Source organism: Mus musculus, chromosome 6 (assembly GCF_000001635.26).
Source record: "Mus musculus strain C57BL/6J chromosome 6, GRCm38.p6 C57BL/6J".
NCBI lineage: Eukaryota > Metazoa > Chordata > Mammalia > Rodentia > Muridae > Mus > Mus musculus.
In genome coordinates this window covers 87,594,818-87,606,294 of record NC_000072.6, presented here as the reverse complement: position 1 = coordinate 87,606,294, position 11,477 = coordinate 87,594,818, and the positions used below count along the sequence as shown (strand labels likewise).

General features: G+C 43.1%; 1 long non-coding RNA gene across 2 annotated transcripts; it reads right to left on the bottom strand.

The window, feature by feature from the left end:
• Positions 1 to 7,383: 7,383 nt before the first annotated feature.
• On the bottom strand, positions 7,384 to 8,738 carry Gm34312. 2 transcript variants are annotated; one of them, XR_377812.2, is made up of 3 exons: positions 8,407 to 8,738; positions 7,943 to 8,057; positions 7,384 to 7,766 (listed from the first exon to the last, which is right to left on the bottom strand). It is a non-coding gene; the product is annotated as a predicted gene, 34312 (long non-coding RNA). The 2 variants fall into 2 exon arrangements; XR_869225.1 differs by having other exon boundaries at positions 7,384 to 8,057.
• Positions 8,739 to 11,477: the final 2,739 nt, after the last annotated feature.

Sequence of the window (11,477 nt, the reverse complement as noted above, 5' to 3'; positions counted from 1 at the left end):
TGAGGCAGAATTTTGTTTCTAATTCTTTGATTTCTGTAGACAATTTCAAAGACCTCAGTATGCAACAACCCATATTCTCAGCTTCCTGAGGCAGATTCAACAGCCTGTGCCTGTGTTGGCAGTTTGGAAGCTTAGCTATTAGAAAGGGGCCCAGGAGTGTGGACCAAGATCCATATTCTGCTCAAGGCTGCCTCCCACACTAAGGACTAGCAGAGCAGAGGTGGTATACAGTAAGCAAAGCTGCCTTGTGTTAAGAATCCCCAAGTCCTGTAGAATGCACTTTAGGGCTAAAGAATCAGCCTGCCTCCTGTTTCAGGCTCGGCCTTAGCAGCTACGGAGATGCTCGTAAGACAGAATCTTTGCCTTGGAGTTTACATTCATAACACTGAAAGCAAATGACGAATGACCTATTATTTCAGGAGAAAGTAAAAGCTAAGAAAGGGAAAGGTAAGAGAAATAAAGGCAGGCATCAGTCAGGAGCCAGAACTGTTTGGGACCAAGATGTCCTTTCTGAGGAGACACTTGAACAAAAGAGTGGATGAAGGGAAGGCCAGGCCGTATGGAGACACGGGGACCTGTGGCCAAGCACAGGGGGCAACAACTGCCAAGACTTATGGGGCATGGGGTTGACATGATCCAGGAGGAAAGGGGAGAGCACAGAGGCAGGGCAGAAAGAGCGAGGACCGTGTACTACACAAGAGAGCGATGGAGACCAGGGAATCTGGTCATGCAGCGCCTTCAGCCGGTGTGTGGCTCAAAGTGTCTGAGAAACACCTGCTTTATCTAACTTTGTGAAAATGCACTCACTTGCTTCTCCCATCCTCCCTGTCTTTCCTTTCTGTGTTTCCCCCTCCTTTGTTCCTTTCTTCTTCCCTGACTTTTGTTCCTTTTCTCTGCCAACAGAGGCTAGGCCATGTTCCTCATCTGAGATCGACCCAGCACCTGGCCCATGGAGGCACATACGTATTTCTTTGTGTGAGGGGGAAAAACTGAGACCCAGAAAGATGAAATAACATTTTCAAGGCCATGTGCATATTTAGTGGGCCAGCCAGAGCCAGATCTATCTTCTGCTTGTTTCCTGCTTCTTTACCACATCAGGCACATGAAAATCAAAAGCAGATCCAAAGAATTTTATAATTAGTATGTGTGGCTTATTTCCTGTCGCCGACTATGAACATAATCCAGAGTCACACCATTACCCACATAGGTCATGAGCTGAAGGCCACTTCCTATCTCATTTGTGAGCACTTACTGATTCACTGAACTAAGACTAATGGCTTTGGGGTGACTGTGAGTCTCAAAGATGTACTTTTTTGTAATGAAGCAGAGGGTGTGTTAAGCAAGAATAGAGGGGCTACGAAATTGAGAGGATCAGGGATAAGTAGTTTAAGTGCAACTTTTCATTAATGAGGAGATAAAAGATAAGAGGTAAAGCAGTCAGCAAAATATTGTCAAAGCAAAAAATGTAGCATATCCAGAGGCCCAAAAGCAGCCGGAACCAGAACACAGGCAATTAAGAAAGACCCACACATTGAGTAGGTATGGAAGGAGCAGACATTCTTGTCTTGTTCCTGATTTTAGTGGAAATTTGCTGTATGTTGCCTATATTTGGCTGAGGTATGTCTCTTATATCTGTAGCCTCTCCAGGGCTTTTATCATGAAGGGATGTTGGATTTTATACCTCTGCTTATATGATCATGTGATTTTTGTCTTTCGGTCTATTTATGTAGTGAACCACATTTTTTGATTTACATATGCATCTCTGGAATGAAACCAACTCAGTCAGGGTGGATATTCTTTGTTATGTGATGTTAAATTTTGTTTGCAAGTATTTTATTGAGAATTTTTACACCTATGCTCATAAAGGATATTGGTCTACAGCTTTCTTTTTGTGTTGGGTCTTTGTGTGGTTTTGCTATCAGGGTAATAGTGGCTTCATAAAAAGAATTAGGAAATGTTCCGTCAGTTCCTATTTTGCAGAATAATTTGAGGAGTGTTGGTGTCGATTCTTCCTTGAAGGTCTGGTAGACTCTTGCACTGAATTAATCTGTCATGGGCTTTTCTAGTTTACACGATTATTTAAAAAACAATATTTTGAATATGTATCCCTGGCTGTCCTAGAGCTCATTCTGTAGATCAAGCTAGCCTCAAACTCAGAGATCCGTCTGACTCAGCTTGGAAGAACATGGTTTAAAAACCTGTATTTCACCAAACTGGAAAACCAAAAAGAAAGTGATAAATTTATTTATATATATATATATAAATCAAAGTTATATCAAGCAAAGTTAAATCAAGATGAACTAAACAATTTAGAATTAGAAACAGTCATTAAAAAATCTTGTAACTAAGCCATGCATAGTTGTGAATACCTTTAGTCCCAGCGCTTGGAAGGCTAAGGCAGATGAATTTAAAGAGTCACTACAGAATGGTGAAGACTGGCAGTGCTCTGATTAGACATCTTATGCCACCAAGTAGATCTTACAGTGCTAGAAATAGGTTACATCTTGTTGAGTTGTTGGTTAGAGGGATCCCATAGAGTTTCCTCAAATAGGCTATTGTCAAAGGTATTGATTACGCTCTATAACCTGATAGTAAGTCCCTATTACTGAAGACACAACCTCCATAAGTCATTGAACATGGTGAAGCTGAGTGGTGTCCAACTAGAAGCTTTATTTCTATTGACTTGTATCCACAGTACTAGAAGGTGCTTTGTAAGCTACCAGAGGAGAAAAGTAATCACCAATTCCATTCAGCTACAGACCCTACGACCTCCTAAACCAGTGTTTCTCAGTGGTTGGATGACCTTCTCACAGGGGTCACCTACAGCCATCAGGAAACATGGCTATTTACATTATGATTTGTTACAGTGGAAAAATTACAGTTATGAAGTAGCAACAAAAATAATTTAAGGCTTGGGAGGATCACCACAACATGGAAAAGAATGAGGACAACTGTCCTAAAGAGAGAATTGTCTGTAAGACATACTGGCACAATGGTGGTGCAATGTTAAAGAAGCAACCAACCACTGTTTGATTGGATTTAAAGCCCACTCCATGATAGACCCCATACCTGACACTGCTAGAGTGGCCAACAAAACCACTCCTAATGACAGACTTCTATCCCCACAGATTAGAGCACCACTTGACCTGCATCAGAGAACTTCTTACAGTAGAAGGTAATTAACAGCATCCCACAACTGGATAATGTGCAGAGAGTGAAAGACTTCAGATGGAATGTCTTTATCAAAGTCCTCCCCTCCAGGCACAGAGATCTACATGGAGGGAGGGCGCAGAAACACTGTTAGAGCAATAGGTGGTGAAGGACTCCAAGGAAAGAGCATCTTCCAGGAACAGCAGAGCTGATACATGTGTGAGCACACAGAGACCGTGACAGCATGCTCAGGACCACACAGGTTCTAATAGACAAAACCCCAGCACTGAGGAGGGGACATGGACACAGGGTTCCACCACTAACTAAGAAGGTATTTACAATTCATCCCTGTTGGGAAAGGGAAAAGGATAATAGTATCTTACAAAGGATAATAGATGGAAAACATCAACACAAGGAGTGAAACTACACCCTACAAAAAGCAAGAATGCAATCTTTCCACATACCCACACAAACATAATTTCACCTCTAACAACAAAAATAATAGGAAGTAACAATCACTTTTCCTTAATATCTTTTAATGTGAAAATTAATATTACCAACATAACCTAATCAATTGAAATTCAAAAATATGAGGAATTAGAAATTTGTGGGCTGTCATCTAGTGGTCCCTCTAATTTGGCAATTGGACAAATAGGTCCAATATTGTACAATCCATTTATACTTTCTGCTTGTTTGTACGTGACAGTGTCTTGCTGTGTACCACATAATGGTCTTGAAATTATACTTACCCTATCTCAGCCTCTCTATAAGTAGGATTGTTTATTTCATGTTTTTACACTATACTGTGGTTTCCAGAACAGCTTACATATTCCAAAATTATTTATACAGCCAAAAGAAACATAGACAATTAATTTGAGAGGTGGCTTGTAAGAGAACAATAAAGAGTGAGACTGAATGTTTTGCTTGATATTTGTAATTATTGTATCAATTTTGAAGAAGAGGACCTTATAAGTTACTCTTTTTCTGAGATGAATGCTTTTCAAAATTATCACAGCCAATGAACCAGACTCTTACCCTCACCTAACGTCTGTGCCACCCTCCAAGCAGAACCATTGTTCACTGAAACAGTTGATGAATGACTTCATGGATAGACCACCTTAATACACACACCATTTCTTAAACGAATGTAACCTGTTCCCTGCGGGCTGAGAATGATGACAATCACTCAAGTCAAATGGCTTTGAGCATAGCAGAAAACCTGTATCCAAAAATTGTGCCTACAATTCATTCCTTGGTGCAGTAGAATTGTCAACTCTTAGCTTAGCTACTATGGAGGTAAAATCCTTTGGTGATGTGAGGGACACTGAAGTACAGCCTTATTACAATGAATTCCAATGTCTAAAAATTGTTCTTATTTTGTGTTTGTGCCACAGTTAGAGCCAAGATTTTAAAGCTCTCCTTAAAAACAACAAAACAAACCAACCAAACAAACAAACAAAAAACTTAATAGGTGAGACCGTGCACAGGATGATAGTTCTCCTTGTAGAAGCTACAGATCATCAAATAAGTGGCCAGTTTTAGGTATGTGAAACCTCAATTTGAGTAGTTGTTTTGGAGCAGTCTCAGAGACTCTTCCAGGAGCATAGTTGAGCAAACTATCATCCACACAGCTTCACAGCTTAGTTATTTGCTCTTGGTAACTCTTGTAAGTGCTATTAAATCAAATACCATCAAAAAAAAACAAAAACAAAAACAAAAACAAAACGACAAAAAGTCCGTGAGCACTTGAAGCTTGCTATCAGGGCAGACTGCCACACCCAACAAGTCTTTGAAAAATACCAAACCCCTGCTCAAACTCTGGTAGCTGCAAATGAGCTTGAAGGATGCCAGTGGAGTAAAGGATCTGAGGAAGTGAAGTAGAATAGGAACTGGATCTGAAGGTGGCTGGCTTTGTGAGGATGGGCTCTATGTCAAAGTTCGGCTCCTCCTGACCAACACAGTCAGCATAGCAAGGACTGGAGGGATGGACCAATGTTCAGAGTACTTGCTTTGCTGCTCTTGCAGAGAACTGGGGTTCAGTTTCCAGCACCCATACTGTGGTGATGTACGCCATGTTCCAGGGGATTTAGTGCTCTCTTCTGGCCTCCTTAGACACCATATGCACATAGTGCATTAACAAGTATGAAGACAGAACTCATATACATAAGTTACTTACATGAATTAATTGCCTGGTGTGCATTGTGGTGGTGCACACCTTTAGTCAGCACTTGGAAGGCAGAGGCAGGTGGATCTCTGTGAGCAGGAGCTCTGGACCCACCTGAGCATGGACAGGTGATGATGTCATCCATAGGAAGCACGCTGGAGAAGAGGTCCAGGAGTCAGGCACATGCACACTTCAGTGTGGCCCGTTTTAGCACTTGGGTTCTTTTCAAACATTCTATAACGAACAGAGCTGCTTTTACCTGCATTGTTGGCAGGCTTAGTCCTTCTGTGTTGATATTTCTAGCCATTCCATTTTCCCACTATGCTTTAATTACTGGTTAATTAACATTGAAAGACATTTTATTGGGTCAAATACATGGCACTTCATTGGCTTTTGGTAATTAATAAAAGTACTTCTGTGTTATCTTATCCTAGAATTAAAAAGCCATTAAGAAGTCTTTTAAAATGTGTGTTCTGGGGCTTTTTCATTTATATCTCTGTCCATCCTCCAAAACTTGTGTGTGCACATGCACACACACACACACACACACACACACACACACACACGCACGCACACATGCACACACACGCACACACGCACACACACACACACACACGCACACATGCACACACACGCACACACACACACACACACATGCACACACATGCACACACACACACACACACACACGCATACACACACACACGCACACATGCACACACATGCACACACACACACCACTCATTCATCAACTTGAAAATTACACTCACAGAAGCCAGTTTTGTAACTGATTTGGTAGCTATGTAAAAGATTAATTGCACACTTTAAGAACCCCCCTGAGTGTCCTTTGAGTTCATCTTCTGTGCATTTCTCTAGATTTGTGTTGGTTCTCAAGGAGTTCTGATACTCCCAAGCCCTTTGAATGATGTCATCTTTCTGGCCTGATGCCCCTGGATGTTTGGCAGCTGGCAGCAGCTGAAAGAAATGGCAGGCAGACCAAAAACCAGGAGATGGGAAAGGCCCTGTGGAATGTACTGAACAGCCTGGATGCCATGTATCAAAAAGCATACAGATTGAAGAATCTAAGAAAGTTCAAGATGCCAACAGATTAGACTGTTTATCTGATTCTTAAATTAAGCTACTAATCCAGTCTTTACTTTAGTTCATGTTCTTGTACATTTGATAAACCAGTGGTTCCCAACCTTCCTAATGCTGCGACTCTTTAAAACAGTGCCTCAAGGGGCTGGTGAGATGGCTCAGTGGGTAAGAGTACCCGACTGCTCTTCCAAAGGTCCGGAGTTCAAATCCCAGCAACCACATGGTGGCTCACAACCATCCGTAACGAAATCTGACGCCCTCTTCTGGTGTGTCTGAAGACAGCTACAGTGTACTTACATATAATAAATAAATAAATCTTTAAAAAAAAAAAACAGTGCCTCATATTGTTGGTGACCTGCATCATAAAATTATTTCATTACCTCTTCAGGACTGTAATCGTAATATAAATATCTGGTATGCTACCCCTAAAGAGCTCATGACATGCACGCACATATGTACATACACACACCATGCTCACTCTCTTAAGTGGTTTTAAGCATAAGACGTGTGTGTGTGTGTGTGTGTGTGTGTGTGTGTGTGTGTGTGTGTGTGTGTGTTTTGAGACTGGGATCTCTCTGTGTAGCTCTGGTTGTCTGAAGCTCCCTCTGCAGACCAGGCTGACTTCAAACTCACAAGAATCTGCCTGCCTCTGCTTCCCTAGTGATGGGATTCAAAGCATGTGCAACCACCACCTAGCTGCTCATTGTCTTTTTATTAATTTACTTGCTTATGACATTCAAGCCACCATACAAAGAGCAAGAGCCCACCAAACATCAGAGAATGTATATAGCTGAAAACATTTGTAGTTTCTCTCCCTTGACCTGAGTGGCAGCAGTGTCTGCCCTCTAGACACTTCCTGCTGTGGATGTAGGCTGTGTTTTCCCTTCAAAAGGAATCAATTGCAATATGCTTTTATAACCTTGATGTTTTCCAGTTAGTATTGTATCTCAACTGCTTCCCAGGCCAATCACTACTGTATCATTTTTATTGAGACACACTAGATATTCAGAAATGTGCACATTCAGAAGGGCACAGCTGGATAATGTATTACAACCAAAGATCTCATCTCAGTGGCTACCATCCAGGAATGGAGTGTGGCCTCTACCACAAAGGCTGCAAACGCTCCCTGTCCCCATCCCTTCACTCTGCAATCCAGCCACTGGCCCTTCTATCCTGGGTCTGACAGTCGCAGGCTCACTTCACATGTTTATCACTTGTTACAGGCCTCGCTGTGTTCCCTAGGAGATCTGTTGAAATCCTCAGCGTGGACCTGTGAAATCTGGTGTTTGCCCATTCAATCAGTGCGTGAAGTGAGGAAATGACTGTTCCAAGGTGTGGTTGAGGAGAAGGGTCACTGTTGTAGTAGATATAAGGGAGAACGGGATCAGAGACATCTGGAAGAGTCCAGAGCAGGAAGACAAAATAGCAGACTAAACATGGCCAGTGGCCTTGTTACGCCCAAGTCTCAGGGACCCCAAAGACCACTGAGGAGCCAATTTTGATGCAAACAGACGAGGGTCATGAGCTTACTGTCAAATGGATCAGAAGTGAGAGACCCCTTCCATCTCGGGGCTGAACCAGGAAGGCTGCAATCAGATGTAGAGTCCGTGTGAGGACTCTCTCTGCCACTTCCCTTTGCCCGCCACTGTTCATGCAAATAAATAAGTAAACAAACAAACAAACAAATAAAGTTATTCCACAAAGTTGACTGCACTGTGACTTTACCCTTCACACACAAGTATGTGTCGGACTCAGCAGCCTAGGCCCGTTCTACCTCCCCCCCCACCACGTTGCTTAAACATCAACAATATTCTGACATTTACAAGTCAGATTTCTTTCCTTTGCACTTCCCATTTAAAAAAAAATTCTTGTTTGCTATTTTCTGTTTATTCTTCCAAATAAATCTAGGAACAGTTTCTCCACCTTCCAAAAGAGTCCCATGAAGACTTTGTTTGGAATGGTATTAAAAGAGCGAGAGTCATAAAAAGCGTTACCATTCTTTATGTCAGGGCTTGTCCGGTGTCCGTCTGCATCTCCTTACACACTCCCTCCAGCAAGGCTCATGGAATCAAAGAACCTGCTGAGTGGGCTTTGGGAGGCACTCAAGCATAGCTGGCTCGCTTTCTCTAGAGGTAATTGGCACAGGAGGCAGGGTGAGCTCTGAGCCAGCTCTGGACAAGGGTGTGCTGAGCGCAAATCCGATGAAAGCAGAAAAGGCGCTGATTTAGTACATTTACCAGACAGGAGGAACTCAGGCCAGGCCCCGGAGCCAGGGACAGCTGAGAGAAGGGCAAACAGATCAGCTGGGGAGGGGGAGGGAGGAGAGGGAGGGAGGGCTGAGCAGACAGGAGAGGCCAATCCTGGGCCAGTACTAGACCAAGGCTTGCTAATGAGGTCTGAATGGGTCCACCGTTTGCTGTCTTACTGTGCCCAATATGCATTAAATACATTGACAATGTGTAACCATCGTCACCACTCATTTTCAGGACCTTTTCATCCTATCAAACAGAAAGGCTAAACCCACTTGACATTAAGCAGCACCCACTCTCTCTTCGACTTCCTGTCTGACTTTGCAGTTCCTCTCACATGTGGAAGGATCCGGGGTTTGTGAGGCTTAGTGACCAAAGTATTTCACACAGCCATGTTTTCAAGACTTACCGGTGTGAAAACATGTCAGTAATTCATCCCATCCTCTCCCTATTTAAAAAGTATGGAAAACTGCAGAACATGGTGGCACACACCTTCAATGCCAGCACTAGGCAGGCAGAGGCAGATGGAATCTCTGTGAGTTTGAAACTACCCTGATCTTCGAGTGGAGTTCCAGGCCAGGCATTAAGGAAAGACTACATAGTGAGACACTGTGTCAAAAACAAACAAATGAACAAACACACAAAAACAAAAAGAGAGAAAGAGAGAAAAAAAGAGAATCATTTGGGGCTGGAGAGAGTTTAGCAGTTAAGAGCACTGGCTGCTCCTACAGAAGACCTGTGTTCAACTCTCAGCACCCACATTAGGTGGTTTATAAGCACCCATTAAATCTTCTGGCCTTTATAGTCACCTGTTAGCACACAGAACACACACACACATACACACATTCTCAGGCACACACACACACAATAAAATAAATAAATGAACATTTTAAAATGTGGAAATATGAAAAAAGAAAAGAGGAGAAAAGAAAGGAAAAGAAAAGAAAAGAAAAGAAAAAAAAAGAGACAGAGCCCAGGTCTGGTGGCACACACTTGTGACCCCAGCTCTCAGGAAGCAGAGACAGGTGGATCTCTGTGAGTTCAAGGCCAGTCTGGACTATACAGTGAGTTCCAGAACAGCCAGGGCTACATAGAGAGATCCTGTCTTAAAAAACTCAAATTGAAGTTCGAGGTAGTGGCAACACATACCTTTAATTCCAGCACTTGGGAGGCAGAGGCTGGTGGATCACTGTGAGTTCTAGGCCAGCCTTGTCTATAGAGCTAGTTCTAAGACAGCCAGGGCAACACAGAGAAACCTTGTCTCGAAAAACAACAAATAAAACAAACACAACAACAACAAACCCCAAACCTGAAACAGTGGGCTGCACACATTCACCATCATCATCATTTTGGGCTGGCCAGCCTGTAACATCAAACATCACCACCATCGTCGTCTAGGCTGGCCAGCCTGAAACATCAATCGTGTCTCACTGCTGTGCCGTTTCCCACCACACATCCTCAGATCTCACTTCATTTTGTGAAGTTAAAATTCTGCACCCACCGAGCAGTGGTGGCCCATGCCTTTAATCCCAACACTTGGGAGGCAGAGGCAGGTGGATTTCTGAGTTCCAGGCCAGCCTGGTCTACAGAAGGGAGTTCTAGGATAGCCAGGGCTACACAGAGAAACCCTGTCTAAAAAAAGATCTGCACCCATTAAGCAATAACACCCCATATTAGTCAGCTTTCTGTCACTGTGACAAATATCTGAGAAAATTAACTTTAAAGAGGAAAATTTTGTCATGGTTCACAATTTCACAAGCTTCAGCCAGCTATCAGCTGACTACTCTGGTTTTGGACCTGTGGTCAGGGGGGATTATGATGGCGGGGAGCTTGGGTTGAGAGGAGCTGCTCATTCACGACAGCTAGGAGACAGAGGGAAGAGGGGTGGGGTCCTCAAATCTACCTCAAGCACACCCCCAATAGCCTACCTTCTTATAAGCAGGCCACACCTCTTAAAGACCACACTTTTTCCCCATAGCAACACAGACTGCTGCCTAGCTTTTTCCAGGTTTTTTTGGGGGAGGGCAGGCATTTAATTTCCAGCCATAATGTACCCTGACTCCCCACTTCTCCAGGTTTCTGTCTCTACCCCTTTACTTCTCCTGTTGTGAGTCTGACTCTTGGTAGCTCATGTCGGTGGAATCCTATAGTGTTTATCTTTTGGGGTCTGGCTTATTTTACTTAGTATAGTGTGCTAATGGATGTAAGCTCACATCCATGCTAAGCATATGGCAGACTTCCCTGCCTTTTTAAGGATGAATACTATTCCATTGTGCATCTCTCTGTGTGTCTGTCTATACCACATTTTGTTCTTCATTCTTCCAGCCACGGGCACTTGGGTTGAAAAGTGGCACTGAGAAGTGGGAGGTGTTGCTATTGGATCCTGTGCTTTGTGGACCATTTGAAATGGTTTGTGAGAAGAATTTTTGAGACTTTGAACCCGTGAGCAAGAGAAGCTTTAGAGCAATGTAAATGGTTTACTTGGTTATTCTGGGGGGAGTTTGGAAGCCCAGCTTCCTAACAGAAATGTGAACAGTGGAGAACAAGGAGACTCTGAGGAGTGGGGCTATAGACTACTCACATTACATTTTATCCATACCCTGGGAACTTGCGTGAGGCTAAATTCATAAACAATGAGCTGATTTCTTTGGCAGCAGAATTTTGAAGACAACATAGCATTTGGGCTAAGGCCTGGTTACCCCTAACATAATTTGTTCAGAACTATAGTGTGTGTGTGTGTGTGTGTGTGTGTGTGTGTGTGTGAGTGAGAGAGAGAGAGAGAGAGAGAGAGAGAGAGAGAGAGAGAGAAACAGAGA